This window comes from Phocoena sinus, chromosome 11 (assembly GCF_008692025.1).
Source record: "Phocoena sinus isolate mPhoSin1 chromosome 11, mPhoSin1.pri, whole genome shotgun sequence".
Lineage (NCBI taxonomy): Eukaryota > Metazoa > Chordata > Mammalia > Artiodactyla > Phocoenidae > Phocoena > Phocoena sinus.
In genome coordinates, this window is record NC_045773.1 from 89586473 (window position 1) to 89600018 (window position 13546).

The window sequence follows — 13546 nt, forward strand, 5'->3', positions numbered from 1 at the left end:
TTAGTATAATAACTCAACACAAGTTAAATAGCTAAGGGGAATATTAGTGGGACCCTGTCAGCATAGAAAAGAACAGCTGGCCATGTTAGTAATCACTGCATGTCATTACTTGGGAAGTCCACTCCTAATTCTACTACCAACTTGTATTTCCTGAGTGTTTAGGCAGTATCACACGACAGATAAGAAAGTATCAAAAAAAAAAAAAAAAAAAAAAAAAAAGAAAGTATCATAATAGGACATTGGAAGCAAAAGTCTAGATGTTGGTAATTGGCAATGTCAGATTTGGTTTCCAATGAACAGAAAGGAAAAGTATCTTACTAACTGAAATAAAGTTGGGAAGAAAATTTTGAAGACTCCTGCAATAATATCTCTCTCGTATCTCTGTCTAAATCATTTTTAACAGGAAATTTTTTATCCCCGATGTATACCAATGACTCCCAAGAATGGTGAGTTGTCTCTCAGACTAGGAGTGTGAATCTAACAAAAGGATGAACATTAATATCTGGATGCCTGGAATACTCGAGTGAAACTCAGCTGCTTCCACTGGGCTCCATTAGGAAATCTATTCCAGTACCCCACTACCCTCGGCAGCAGAACTAGAAAGCTGTTCTGATTTTTTTAAACCACACACAGGAGCAAATTTCTACAAGGTGGAAATGGGAATAAAAACCAGTGTTTGGGAATTTTTTCTTTGCAGATAGTCATCAGATGAGTTACAATATTTGCTAACAGAGGGTAATTTGAATTATCCACGGATAGTTCAAAAACACAAAGAGTTCATTACCCAGATATCTCTATTTAAAATAGATTTGCTTTTGTTCATCAGTGCAGTGCACATGGCTGGGAAATGGCAAAGTGCCAGAATGAAACTGCTCCTAATTTTCAGAGGAGGCCACCAGCTAATTACACAGACTGCAGGTGTGAAGAGAGAAGCTCAAAGTAATCAATAGCAGTAATTAATCTGCTACACTGGAGCTAAAGAGCTAACAGCTGGACATCAGAAACGGACACATGCAACAAGATCAGCAATAATTACCTCTTTAAATATTGAATTTCCATAGCAACAATTAGGCTTACAAATAAAGGCTGGAAACCAAGGCTTTGAGGCATGACACTGCATGGCAAACGCAACATTCCTCAAATCGACCCTTTCAATAAAACACCAACAATATGCTTGGGTCAGGTTGACCAGTTTCCAGGGTGGGAAGAAGCTGAAGGTAGCTCCTTCAGCCTTAGCTTTCTTGGCAGCTGGCCACTGGCTATCAGACCTGAGTCACAAAGATGGCCCTAGAAGTTTGCTTTGGGCAAGAAAGAGAGCAATGCCCTTCCATGTCACCTAGCACCACAGAGCTACCAGCTACAAGACAGGTTTCTCATTTGTGAAATGTGTTCCTTTTTTAAAATCACAAAACCTGTAAGCAAGCTGTTTAACTAAGGTGCTGGACCCATCACTCTTGAAGAAAGCAGGGTTTTTTCAAAACCAATATGACAAACAAGAGACCCAGATATTGAGGCCTCTGTGACAATCTTTTGTTTTGTGGAAAGAATAAAGAAAACTTTTTCTTAGTGGGTTTGGGATTATTTGCGAGTCAATGGAAAAGAGGAGGCTAGTTGTTATTAATGTGAACTAAATGCCTGACACTAAGATCTTCATTAATTTGAGCCTATTACCGTTTTGTTTGATGAAGCAAAAGAGGCATAGGGAGGCGAAAGACTTGCCAGGACCCCATAGCCAATAGATGGGAGATGGGAGGGCCATAATTTGAACTCAGCCCTGGGAGTTTTTAAGACATTTCAGCAAAGCACTCAGACATCTTTGGGAAGGAAATATGTTCTTTAAAACACTGCAAATTACTGTTATGATTTGAAATGCAATTTAAATTACGTTGTTTATGTTCTATCACTGCCACAAAAAAAAATCAGTGATAGTTTGATTACTCAACAAATATCTGTTTAATTTTCTTTCACGCTTTTTCGTTTTGATGTTAGTTCACAACTTCCATAGCCCTTCTGCAAGCAAATAAGCATTCCACAGAAAACCATGATGAACAATAATCACCAATCATTTATTTAACCAGAATCAAATAACAGAATAACTCTGCAGTATGGAGTTAGCCAGCACATTTCATCTTAATCATTATCAAAATACAGCAGTCTTTATTGAGATCCTATCATCTGCAAGGCACTTTTCATGCATTATCTCATTTAATTCTCATGATAATACTATAAACTATATAACATAATTAACACCCATTCACACTTGAGAAGAATGAGGCTCAGAGAGATTAAGCAATACTCCCACGGATACATCTATCAGTACAAGCTTCCTTGAGTTAGAAATTATAGTCCATCTATACTTGATCTACTTCCATGCTACGCCCCCCTGTATTGTCACTTTTTTACTAATTACGATGACCTTGTACTTTGGATCTGGATTTGCTACACCTTTCTTTCTAGTTAGACACCAACTGCTTAAGAAATAATACATGAAACAGATACGAAGACGAGCATTCTAAGAGGTGCGATAGATTGGTCATACGGTTAAGAGCTTAGACCCTGAAATTAAACTCGGAGTTTGAATTCCAGCTCCAACAGTTGGTAGCTCTGTAATTATGGTTACTCAACCTCCCTGTAAAATGGGTATAATAACAGAACCTTCATAGTGTTGTTAGGGACTGAGAGAGTTTAGGCAATTAGCACAGACCTGGCATAAAAAAGAAGCTCCTTTACCAGTAAAATGTTACCATTGCTGTTTTTCTAATCTCTGCTATCTCATCCGCCAACTCTTTATTCCAATCACTCCTTTTTATTTCCACCATCATTAATCCAGGTCAAGGCCCTTACTCCTCTAATCATGCCTTCTTCATCTCCTTGCCCCTGGCACCTCTAGCACATTGCCTACACGGACAAGGAAGTGCTGATTCTTACTATTGCGTAAGTGTGGGAATGAAGGAAGCACATCAGTACCTGTACTTAAGCATACGAATTTGTGAAGGCCAAGACTCACTCAGATGGCCTCAATATCACCACAGATATGTCCCTCAGCGACACAAGTTCTAAAACAACAGCCAGCTCTTGGAAGACTATCCAAGATTGTATAACCGTGTCCCACTCCAGAATCTGTCAGTGGAACAGAAGTGAAACTTAGGAACATGATAAGGCTAGGTACAAAAACTTTAACTTGTACAACACATGGAGATGTATGTGAACTTTGACTGCTCTCAAGCTAAACGGCTTTGCAACTGCATGTTCAGTATACAACACACACACATACACACACGCACATGAATGCGCACACACACACACACACACACACACAAACCCCTTCTTACATTAATTCCTTACTCCCACCATTAGTTGTGGGAATCTGAGGTGTGTAAGCAATAGTGACAAATACAGGAAAAGGGACTATAACAGAGCAAAAAAGTAAAAATAAGAACTTACCAATTGAATCAGTATACTTCTTTCAGTATGAATCTGTTCCCTAAATAATAAATGTATTATTTTACCAAACTAATTGAAACATGCTATTTTTTTTATTAGTTATCTATTTTATACATATTAGTATATATATATGTCAATCCCAATCTCCCAATTCATCCCATCACCACCACCACCTCCCCGCTTTCCCCCCTTGGTGTCCATACTTTTGTTCTCTACATCTGTCTATTTCTGCCTTGCAGACCAGTTCATCTGTACCATTTTTCTAGATTCCATACATATGCGTTAATATACAATATTTGTTTTTCTCTTTCTGACTTACTTCACTCTGTATGACAGTCTCTAGGTCCATCCACATCTCTAGAAAAATGACCCAATTTCGTTCCTTTTTATGGCTGAGTAATATCTCATTGTATATATGTACCACATCTTCTTTATCCATTCGTCTGTCAATGGGCATTTAGGTTGCTTCTATGACCTGGCTATTGTAAATAGTGCTGCAATGAACATTGGGGTGCATGTGTCTTTTTGAATTATGGTTTCCTCTGGGTATATGCCCAGTAGTGGGATTGCTGGGTCACAAGACAATTCTATTTTTAGTTTTTTAAGGAACCTCCATACTGTTCTCCATAGCGGCTGTATCAATTTACATTCCCACCAACAGTGCAAGAGGGTTCCCTTTTCTCCACACCCTCTCCAGCATTTGTTGTTTGTAGATTTTCTGATGATGCCCATTCTAACTGGTGTGAGGTGATACCTCACTGTAGTTTTGATTTGCATTTCTCTAATGATTAGTGATGCTGAGCAGCTTTTCATGTGCCTCTTGGCCATCTGTATGTCTTCTTTGGAGAAATGTCTATTTAGGTCTTCTGCCCATTTTCGGATTGGGTTGTTTGTTTTTTTAATATTGAGCTGCATGAGCTGTTTATATATTTTGGAGATTAATCCTTTGTCTGTTGATTTGTTTGCAAATATTTTCTCCCATTCTGAGGGTTGTCTTTTTGTTTTGTTTATAGTTTCCTTTGCTGTGCAAAAGCTTTTAGGAAACGTAATTTTTTGACTTCTCTCAGATGTTGGGTCAGAAAACTGAGGGAACGAAGGATGTTGTTCTGAATAAGGGAACTAATTTTACATCTTTTCACTCTTATGTCAGTCTTTAAAGTACAAAATTTTGCTGTATTGAAGAAATTTCTATAGATAAAACAGCCATGATCGCCTCATGTTAAACATCATTCCAGTTTTATATATAAAAATAGTGGGTGATTCCTTTATAAATAATAAAACCATAGTAATTTGTATAAATTCACTCATTCCAAATTCGTTAATTGAATAGGCACTTTGTTAAAGTTTGATATTTAAACTATCATTGGGGAAAGATAAGTAAACCAATAGCATTTGGAGAAGAATACTTATCGCCAAACTGTCTCCATAGAAGACAGAGACAGACTTCCACGCCACTGTTCAACAAGGAATAGTTGGGGAAAAACACTTTCAGCCTCTCTGTCTGTATGAGAAGAGAAGCAATTTTTTCTCTTTTTTTGGCGGTACGTGGGCCTCTCATTGTTGTGGCCTCTCCCGTTGCGGAGCACAGGCTCCAGACACACAGGCTCAGCAGCCATGGCTCACAGGCCCAGCCACTCCGTGGCATGCGGGATGTTCCCAGACCAGGGCATGAACCCGTATCCTCTGCATCGGCAGGCAGACCCCCAACCACTGCACCACCAGGGAAGCCCAAGAAGAGAAGCAATTTAACTGACACAAGAATCAAGGGCAAAGGACACATAGACAAAGAGAGAAATAAACAGTGAAGGCATACAATGCATTTGGAATATTTCCTCCTGGAAAACTTTATCTAGTATTTAGTGGCAGATGGATTTTGGAAGATGAAAGTAGATCATAACAATATAGTATGTAATTTTATCTGAATATGACACTAAGAGAAACTTGTTTTCCATAGAAGTTGGCAAAGATTGCATAACAATGTTAATTAAACACCAGAGATTCTCATTTTTGAAAAAATAAAATCAAATCAAAGAAAAGTGAAGGTTTGGTTGCCATAGTAAATCCAAAAGGAAATAAACTATTACTGGTGATTCCCTACGCTGACTAACCATTAGACCAAGGGCTGGTAAACCATAACCATGAGTCAAATCCGTGTCTTCTGCCATTTGTTCTTTATTTTTTGTTTTTCTGCTCCTTAATTATGTTTTTAATCTACTTTTATTATAGTAAAATATACATAACATTCACCATTTACGTTTCCTCAGTACAATTCAATGGCATTAAGTACATTCACATTGTTATGCAATCATCACAATCATCTATCTCCAGAATTTTTCATCATCCCAAACCAAAATTTTGTATCTATTAGACAATAACTCCCCATTTCTCCCCTCCCCAGCCCCTGGTAACCATGATTCTACTTTCTTTCTCTATGAATTTGACTACTCTAGATACTTCATGTAAGTGGAATCATACAATGTTTGTCCTTTTGTGTCAGGCTTATTTCACTTCCATAATGTTCTCGAAGTTCACCCATGTTGTAGCATGTGTCAGAATTGCATTCCTTTTTAAGGCTGAATATGTTCCATTGTATGTATGTACCACATTTTGCTTATCTGTTCATTTACTGATAAAAGCTTGTGCTGCTTCCACCTTTTGGCAACTGTGAATAATGCTGCTCCGAACATAGGTGTACAAGTATCTGTTCAAGTCCCTGCTTTTGATGTTTTGGGTACATGTCTAGGATGAAATTTCTAGATCATATGGTATTTCTATGTTTAATTGTTTGAGGAACCTGCTGCCTGTTGTAAATAAAGTTTTATTGGAACACAGCCATGCTCATTTGTCTACGTGTGGCCTATGGTTACTTTCAGGCTACAATGGTAGAGTTGAGTGGTTGTAACAGAGAGCAGATGGCCCACAAAGTCTGAAATACTTACTTTCTTGCCCTTTACAGAAAAAGTTTGCCAACACCTGCATTGTACCTCCAGGCACTTATAAAAATACAGATGCCTGGGCACTCTCAGACACTTTGAATCAGAATCTCCAGGGGAGGGAACTACAAAGCTATATTTTATATATTCTTTCAAAATGATTCTGAGACAGCTAGTCTCTGAGTCAGCACTTGGGGACCCCTGAACTAAAAGGACCTCCAGAAACTTAAAAAAAAAAAATCCAATTGCCCTAAATGTTAGCTACTATAGTATTCACTGAATCTCAGCATTTAATAAACTCTTAATGCATACCTAATCCTTGAAAGCATGTATATTGAGGATTCAGCACAAGCTAAGCTTGATTTAAAACTTGTGTCTGGGGCTTCCCTGGTGGCGCAGTGGTTAAGAATCCGCCTGCCAACGCAGGGGACACGGGTTCGAGCCCTGGTCCGGGAAGATCCCACATGCCGCAGAGCGACTAAGCCCTGTGCCACAACTACTGAGCCTGTGCTCTAGAGCCCACGAGCCACAACTACCGAGCCCACGTGCAATAGCTACTGAAGCCCGCGCACCTAGAGCCCATGCTCCACAGCAAGAGAAGCCACCGCAATGAGAAGCCCGCACAGTGCAACGAAGAATAGCTCCGGCTCGCCGCAACTAGAGAAACCCCATGCACAGCAACGAAGACCCAACGCAGTCAAAAATAAAATAAATAAAAAAATTTTTTAAAAATCTCAAATAAAGGGAAACTTTATTAAAAAAAAAAAAACTTGTGTCTGAAAGATGAACAGTCTGGGAATTGAAGTGAGCCTGATTTTAGACAGATGTATTATAACACATACAAGAGGACGTATTTTAATGGCCTCCCTCTTATTGATCCATGTAATCAGTGAGCAGAATTTCTTCGTCTCAGTAGTCTGTCATATCTCTTTAACTCAGCATCTCTAAACCTCTGACCTATTGACAGCTTTTCTACTTTTCAGTCTGTGCTGTTTTGTTTTGCTCTGCATTTTCTGAGTCAGCTCATCAATTTCACTCTCCTTTCTGGGGATCTCGTGTCTCTCTGTCCATGTTAACATTGGTGTGTGTTCATTTTTGAGATTAAAGAGGTGAAGCCCTGTCTATGCTTTTCTCTCCTTTTAGATGTTCTTTTTCAATTCTTTGCATGAATCCACAGAAAACATTCACACCATCGTGGCTTTGTGAGCCAAATCACACTCAAACCAGATATCACAGTTATAGCACACACCATATCCCACTGAAGCAAATATAATTTAATGATAATCTCTTTGGATTATAAAAGTAAATATTCTAGCACAATCAAAGTCACTCTTATCTCAGGCAATATTCATTATGAATTAATAGTACGAACTAAGAATTTAGATTTTCTTAAGATATCATTAAATAAATGGACTGGAGCTATAATTGATCAGGGCTAAAATCTTGGCAGCAGCATATAACCAAAACCAGTAACAATTATATGAAAAATGTACTTTAATATGCATTTAGTCAAGTTAACAAATCCCTATTAGGCGTTGAAGAAGCAGAAATGAACAAAGCATAGTTCAGTGATCCTCAGCCTTACTGAGAACAATTAGAATGTTAGGATTTTTGACAACATACTAAAGGAGCTGAAGCTCATCCACCATACACGTGGTCATCCTTCATAATTATGTAGATGTTTGAGTACATCTATGAACTTCCCTGACCGTGACTTCTTTTATTATCCTACAGAAATACATGTTCCAGAAATCAAGCCATCTTTCTTGATTTCCACTTGGTGTTGTACTCTATTACCTAATACACCCAGCTGCACCCACTCTGCACTGATTTATATCAGCTAAATCCTCACCCATCAGACTGTACTAAACAGTATGGACCCTCAAAGACAGCAAATATTTTATATCCTTATTAAATGTTGATGGTACAGTTATAAACAGTTTAAATATTTAATAGAAAAAAAGCAAAGTCAATGTTTAACCTTTTTTTCCCTTCATGACTGAGGCTCATTTTCTTGAACTTCATTTACTATTCTAAAACCCTCAAATGCTTCTCTAGTGCTATAGACTGTTTCCAGTGGCCCTGATTTCCTGCACTTTTAAAAATCTTCTCATTCATTCTCAGGTTAACTGATATCTGTCTTTCTTTTTGGATACAGTGATATACTGGAAAATCCATGGGCTTTGAGGTCAACAGACCTGGTTCCAAATTGAGCTCACCACTAATTAGTTGTATAATCCTGTGCAACTTTATTAAATTCTCTGAGCCTCAGTTTCCTCACCCATAAAATGTGGGTATTAAAACTTCATTTGAAGCTGATTCACTTTGTTATAAAGCAGAAACTAACACACCATTGTAAAGCAATTATACCCCAATAAAGATGTTTAAAAAAAAAAAAAAATTCATTTGAGAGGGGTCTTTTTAAGATTTAAAAATTAGAATTTAAGGTGTAAAATGCAACATTATGTATAAGGACATCCTCAAAAAAAAGCAACTATTACCATTCTTTTTACTAGTCTTGCTCAAATTACATTAGTCTCCCCTCTAATCTTTCTATTCATATCCTGCTCCCTTCTGCATGTAACCCTATTTCAAACCATTATCAACACTGCTACAGGTGTGGCTTTTCTACAATATGATTCTACTTCATCTCCTACCCTGCTGAAAGTCATTCAACAGCTCACTAACACTTTTTCACAAACATAACTCCACTTGGAGTTCCCTGCAAGGGACTGTATTAGCTTCCTACTGCTGCTGTAACAAATTACCAAGAATTTAGTAGCTTGAAAAACACAGATTTATTACCTCATAGTTATGAAGGTCAGAAGCCTAAAATCAAGGTGTTGGTAGGGCTTCATTCCTTCTGGTGGCTGTTTGGGAAAATCTGATATCTTGCCTTTTTGAGCTTCTCAAGTCCATCTGCATTCCTTGGCTCCTGGCCCCTTTCTCCAGCTTCAAAGCCAGCAGTGTAGCATTTTCATATCTCTCTCTGACTCTGACCTCCTTTCTGTCTCCCTCTTCCACTTTAAAGAATCCTTGTGATTTACCAGATTTATCTGTATAATCCAAGAAGACCTCCTTATTTTAAAGTCAGCTGACTAGTAAACTTAATTTCACCTGCAACTTTAATTTCCCCATGCTATGCAATATAACATGTCCACAAGTTCCAGGGGTTAAGATGTGGCCACCTTTGGGAGTGGGGGGGGGGGCATTATTCTGCCTACAAGGGCCATGTTTTTCCTTTGCCCCTATGCCTTCACACATGCTGTTCCATCATATTATTAACGCTCTTCCCCTGCTTTTCCATCTGAGTCAATCCCCTTCCATTGAGACTCTAATCAAGTATCAACTCATTCCATAGGCTCTCATAACCCTAGCCCTATTTGTATTATATTCCTCATTTCTATGCTTATCTAACACTCTATTTATTACTCAATAATAGCTCTACTATTGAAGTTATAACTATTGATTTATTTACATCAAAATTCTGTATGGTCAGGGCCTGGGTCATTGTTCCTGAATACCAGTCCTTAGCAGGGTGTGAAAATTAAAATAGGTGCACAAAAAGTGCATGATGAAAGAGTAAATGCACCTTTGGGAGAATAAAAAGTATATAGTTGTTGCTGTTATTTTTTTTTAATTTATTTATTTTGGCTGCGTTGGGTCTTTGTGGCTGCATGTGGTCTTTCTCTAGTTGTGGTGAGCAGGGGCTACTCTGCATTGCAGTGAGTGGGCTTCTCACTGCAATGGCTTCACTTGTTGTGGAGCACGGGCTCTAGGTGCGTGGGCTTCAGTAGTTGTGGCACACGGGCTCAGTAGTCGTGGCTCATGGCCTCTAGAGTGCAGGCTCAGTAGTTGTGGTGCACGGGCTTAGTTGTTCCGTGGCATGAGGGATCTTCCCGGACCAGGGCTCGAACCCGTGTCCCCTGCTTTAGCAGGCAGTTCTTAACCATTGCACCACCAGGGAAGTCCTGCTGCTGTTATTTTGTCCTTTGGTTTTATTAGTTTCTTTGTGTGTTTTTGCTTATTTCCTGAGTTTTACCTGAATTACATTTTAGTTCAAGACATCAAATGTGTGACTACAGTGAAAGTGTGAGTCTAAAATAGAAATTAAAGTCCCTATAATTCTCAACACTAGCTTCACCTTGGAAATCACCTGAGAAGCTTCAAAAATAACTGATGGGGCTTCCCTGGTGGTGCAGTGGTTGAGAGTCCGCCTGGCGATGCAGGAGACACGGGTTCGTGCCCCGGTCCGGGAGGATCCCACAAGCTGCAGAGCGGCTGGGCCTATGAGCCATGGCCGCTGAGCCTGCGCGTCCGGAGCCTGTGCTCCTCAACGGGAGAGGCCACAACGGTGAGAGGCCGCGTACTGCAAAAAAATTAAAAATAAAAAAATAACTGATGACTTCAACCTAGCCCCAGAGGTTCTGACATAATTCTGTAGTAAGACCTGGGCATTGGGATTTTTTAATCTCTCAGGAGGTTCCATCATGCAGCTAAGGCATGAAGATTTGCAGCAATCCTGTGTCAGGCAAGTCTATTGGTACCATTTTTCCAACAGCATTTGCTCATTTCATGTCTGTGTCACATTTTGGTAATTCTCACAAGAGTTCAAACTTTTTCATTATTATTGTATTTGTTATGGTGATCTGTGATCGGCAATCTTTGATGTAACTATTGCAAAAAGATTACGACTCATTGAAAGTTCAGATGAAACTTAGCATTTTTTAGCAATAAAGTAGTATTTAATTAACGTATGTATTTTTTTAGATATAATGCTATTGCACACTTAATAGACCACAGTATAGTGTAAACATAATTTTTATATGCACTGGAAGACCAAAAAATTCATATGACTCACCTTATTCTGATATTCGCTTTATTGTGGTGATCTGAAACTGAACCTGCAATTTTTCCAAGGTATGCCTGTATTCATTGATATGCTGTTTGAAAAAAAGAAACACTCTGTGAATTTGAGTTGTACTCCCTTTTCTGATAAATTCTGTACATTCTCTTGAAGAAAAAAAAGAAGCAAAGTTTTATGTGTTCCTATTAAGTGGCTTTGTGCTGTGAAGTAGAAATCATCTCAGACTCCAAGGAGCTAGATCTCCTGTTGTTGCATGACCGGCTCATTAAACTTTAGTACTTGGGCCCCAGCTTCCTATCCTGGGCTTAACCTGGGAGAATATTGGGACTCACCAAAAAGAAAGGCAAGTTCCCACCTATGGAAACTCTTTGAGGCTGTACAAGGGCAATACCTAATTCATGAGGCCTCCAGAGCCCAGACTTTTGCCAATCATATATTTTTTTGCCAATCTGTCTGTTACCAAACTAAAAGCATCTATAATGATTTCTGGGAGAAAAAATACTAAATAAAACTCAAAATGGTTGAATGCACTATATCTTGCTGAAAGGAAGTTGTCATATGCAATCAGTGTATCACACCTCAATGAACATTTCATAACGTCTCCTTTCCCTCCCAACCCCAAATGTTAGTGTAGCAGACTACACACATGGGGTAGAAAACTATTTTTAAAGTTCACACCTGCTTTGTACATTTAAAGGCTTAGAGCAGGTTTAAGAGCATAGTACTTTAGATGTGGTTTATAGTATTTGCTAAGATACTATTACTGCTTTCTTTGCTTCTTATACTAAAAAGAAAGTAACTTGAAAATATTTTTAAATATAGAATGCAAATCTATTTTTCCAATTATAAATATATATATATAGCAAATTGAATAAAATAGAATATCTACTTTATTATATAAATTATCTATTTCTGGGTAACAAATTTCTGCAAACTTAGAGACTTAAAACAATACGTATCATTTTGTCATATGTTCTGTGGATCACAAGTCCAAGCACAACTTAACTGGGCCCCAGAAGGTTGTAATCAAGGTGTCAGCTGCAGCTATGGTCTCATCTGGAAGCTGGACTGGGGAAGAATCCACTTCCAAGCTCACTCAGGCTGTTGGCAGAATTCATTTTCTTACAATAGGACCAAGGGCCCAGGATTCTAATTGGTTGCCAACTGGAAGTCACCCTCAGCTCCTAAAAGCTTCCCCCAGCTTCTTGCTACATGGACCACCCCCCCAGTATGGCTGACCACTTCTTTAAATCCAGTGAGAAAGAAAGAGTCTCAAGAGCTAGTCTACCAGCAAGACAGTCTTTTATACTATAACATAATCACAGGAGTGACATCTATTACCTTTGCCATATTCTATCAGTTAGAAGCAAGTCACAGCTTCCACTCACACTCAAGGGGAGTTGATTACACAAGGATGTGATCATTACGGGGTCATCCAAGTGTGTGTCTGCTACCCTCCTTTTGCCACAGCATGACCTGTGGTAGTATGCAATGAAGATTAGCTAACTCATTCTACCTATCCAAGATAATGATTCTAAGTAGAGCTTCTCATACCAAGGTTTCCTGAGACTGGGGACATTTCTAAGACATTTATGGGAACTAAGGGGGTGTAACTAAAGGGTAGACTTAGAATTCTGTTTGCCCTTTGCTAATAAAGGTAAAAACAGTATATTAGCTATGAAATATCTGGACATGCTTCAGTAAACTCTTTTTGCATAGTCCCAAGCTAAGTGGGAGATTTTGGGGTCTTATTTTCTTTAAGAATTCAGTAAAAACATTTGCACAGTATTCAAGATGGCTAATTAACTCAAAGACCACCTGGTAGGATAAAACCTTGACATAAGGTAGAGCTCTGATTTCAGCTATGTTGCCTTAAACAGGCCAGGCATTCTGTGAATACACACTGATTTCAAATGAATCGAGACACTGCATTAGGGTCCTATGGGGGATGAGTGACTTGCACACAGTCACACTGTGAGTAGCTTAGGGTTTTATCTTCACATATTATATGGCAACAACATTGCCTTTCTGTCATAGCTCTTTCCCTCCTCAATTCCTTACACTGATATATAGATATATACACACATATACCCCATCTGATCTTAAAAATAAACTTTCAGCTCCATTTGAGATATGGCGAAACTGAACTTCATGAAGGTGAAATAATATTCCAAACATTATAAAGTGTATCTGATGAAGCCTAAATACAGATTCAAATTTGTCAGATTTAAGCACTGACTTAAAGTAGTGCTCTCTCCATTACACCACGCAAACTTCCCATTTCTAGTAAGGCTTCAGTGGT

General features: G+C 38.7%; 1 protein-coding gene across 2 annotated transcripts in view; it reads right to left on the bottom strand.

Annotated features, from left to right (window-relative positions):
* Positions 1-234: 234 nt before the first annotated feature.
* The window catches only part of RNF144B (ring finger protein 144B), a 274965-nt gene continuing 261653 nt past the window's right edge, over positions 235-13546 (bottom strand). For both annotated transcript variants that reach the window (XR_004352057.1, XR_004352056.1), the window contains 2 exons: positions 11239-11320; positions 235-3484 (listed from right to left, as the gene is read on the bottom strand). The gene's annotated coding sequence lies outside the window, so the exon portion shown is untranslated. The remainder of the gene's footprint in view (positions 3485-11238; positions 11321-13546) is intronic.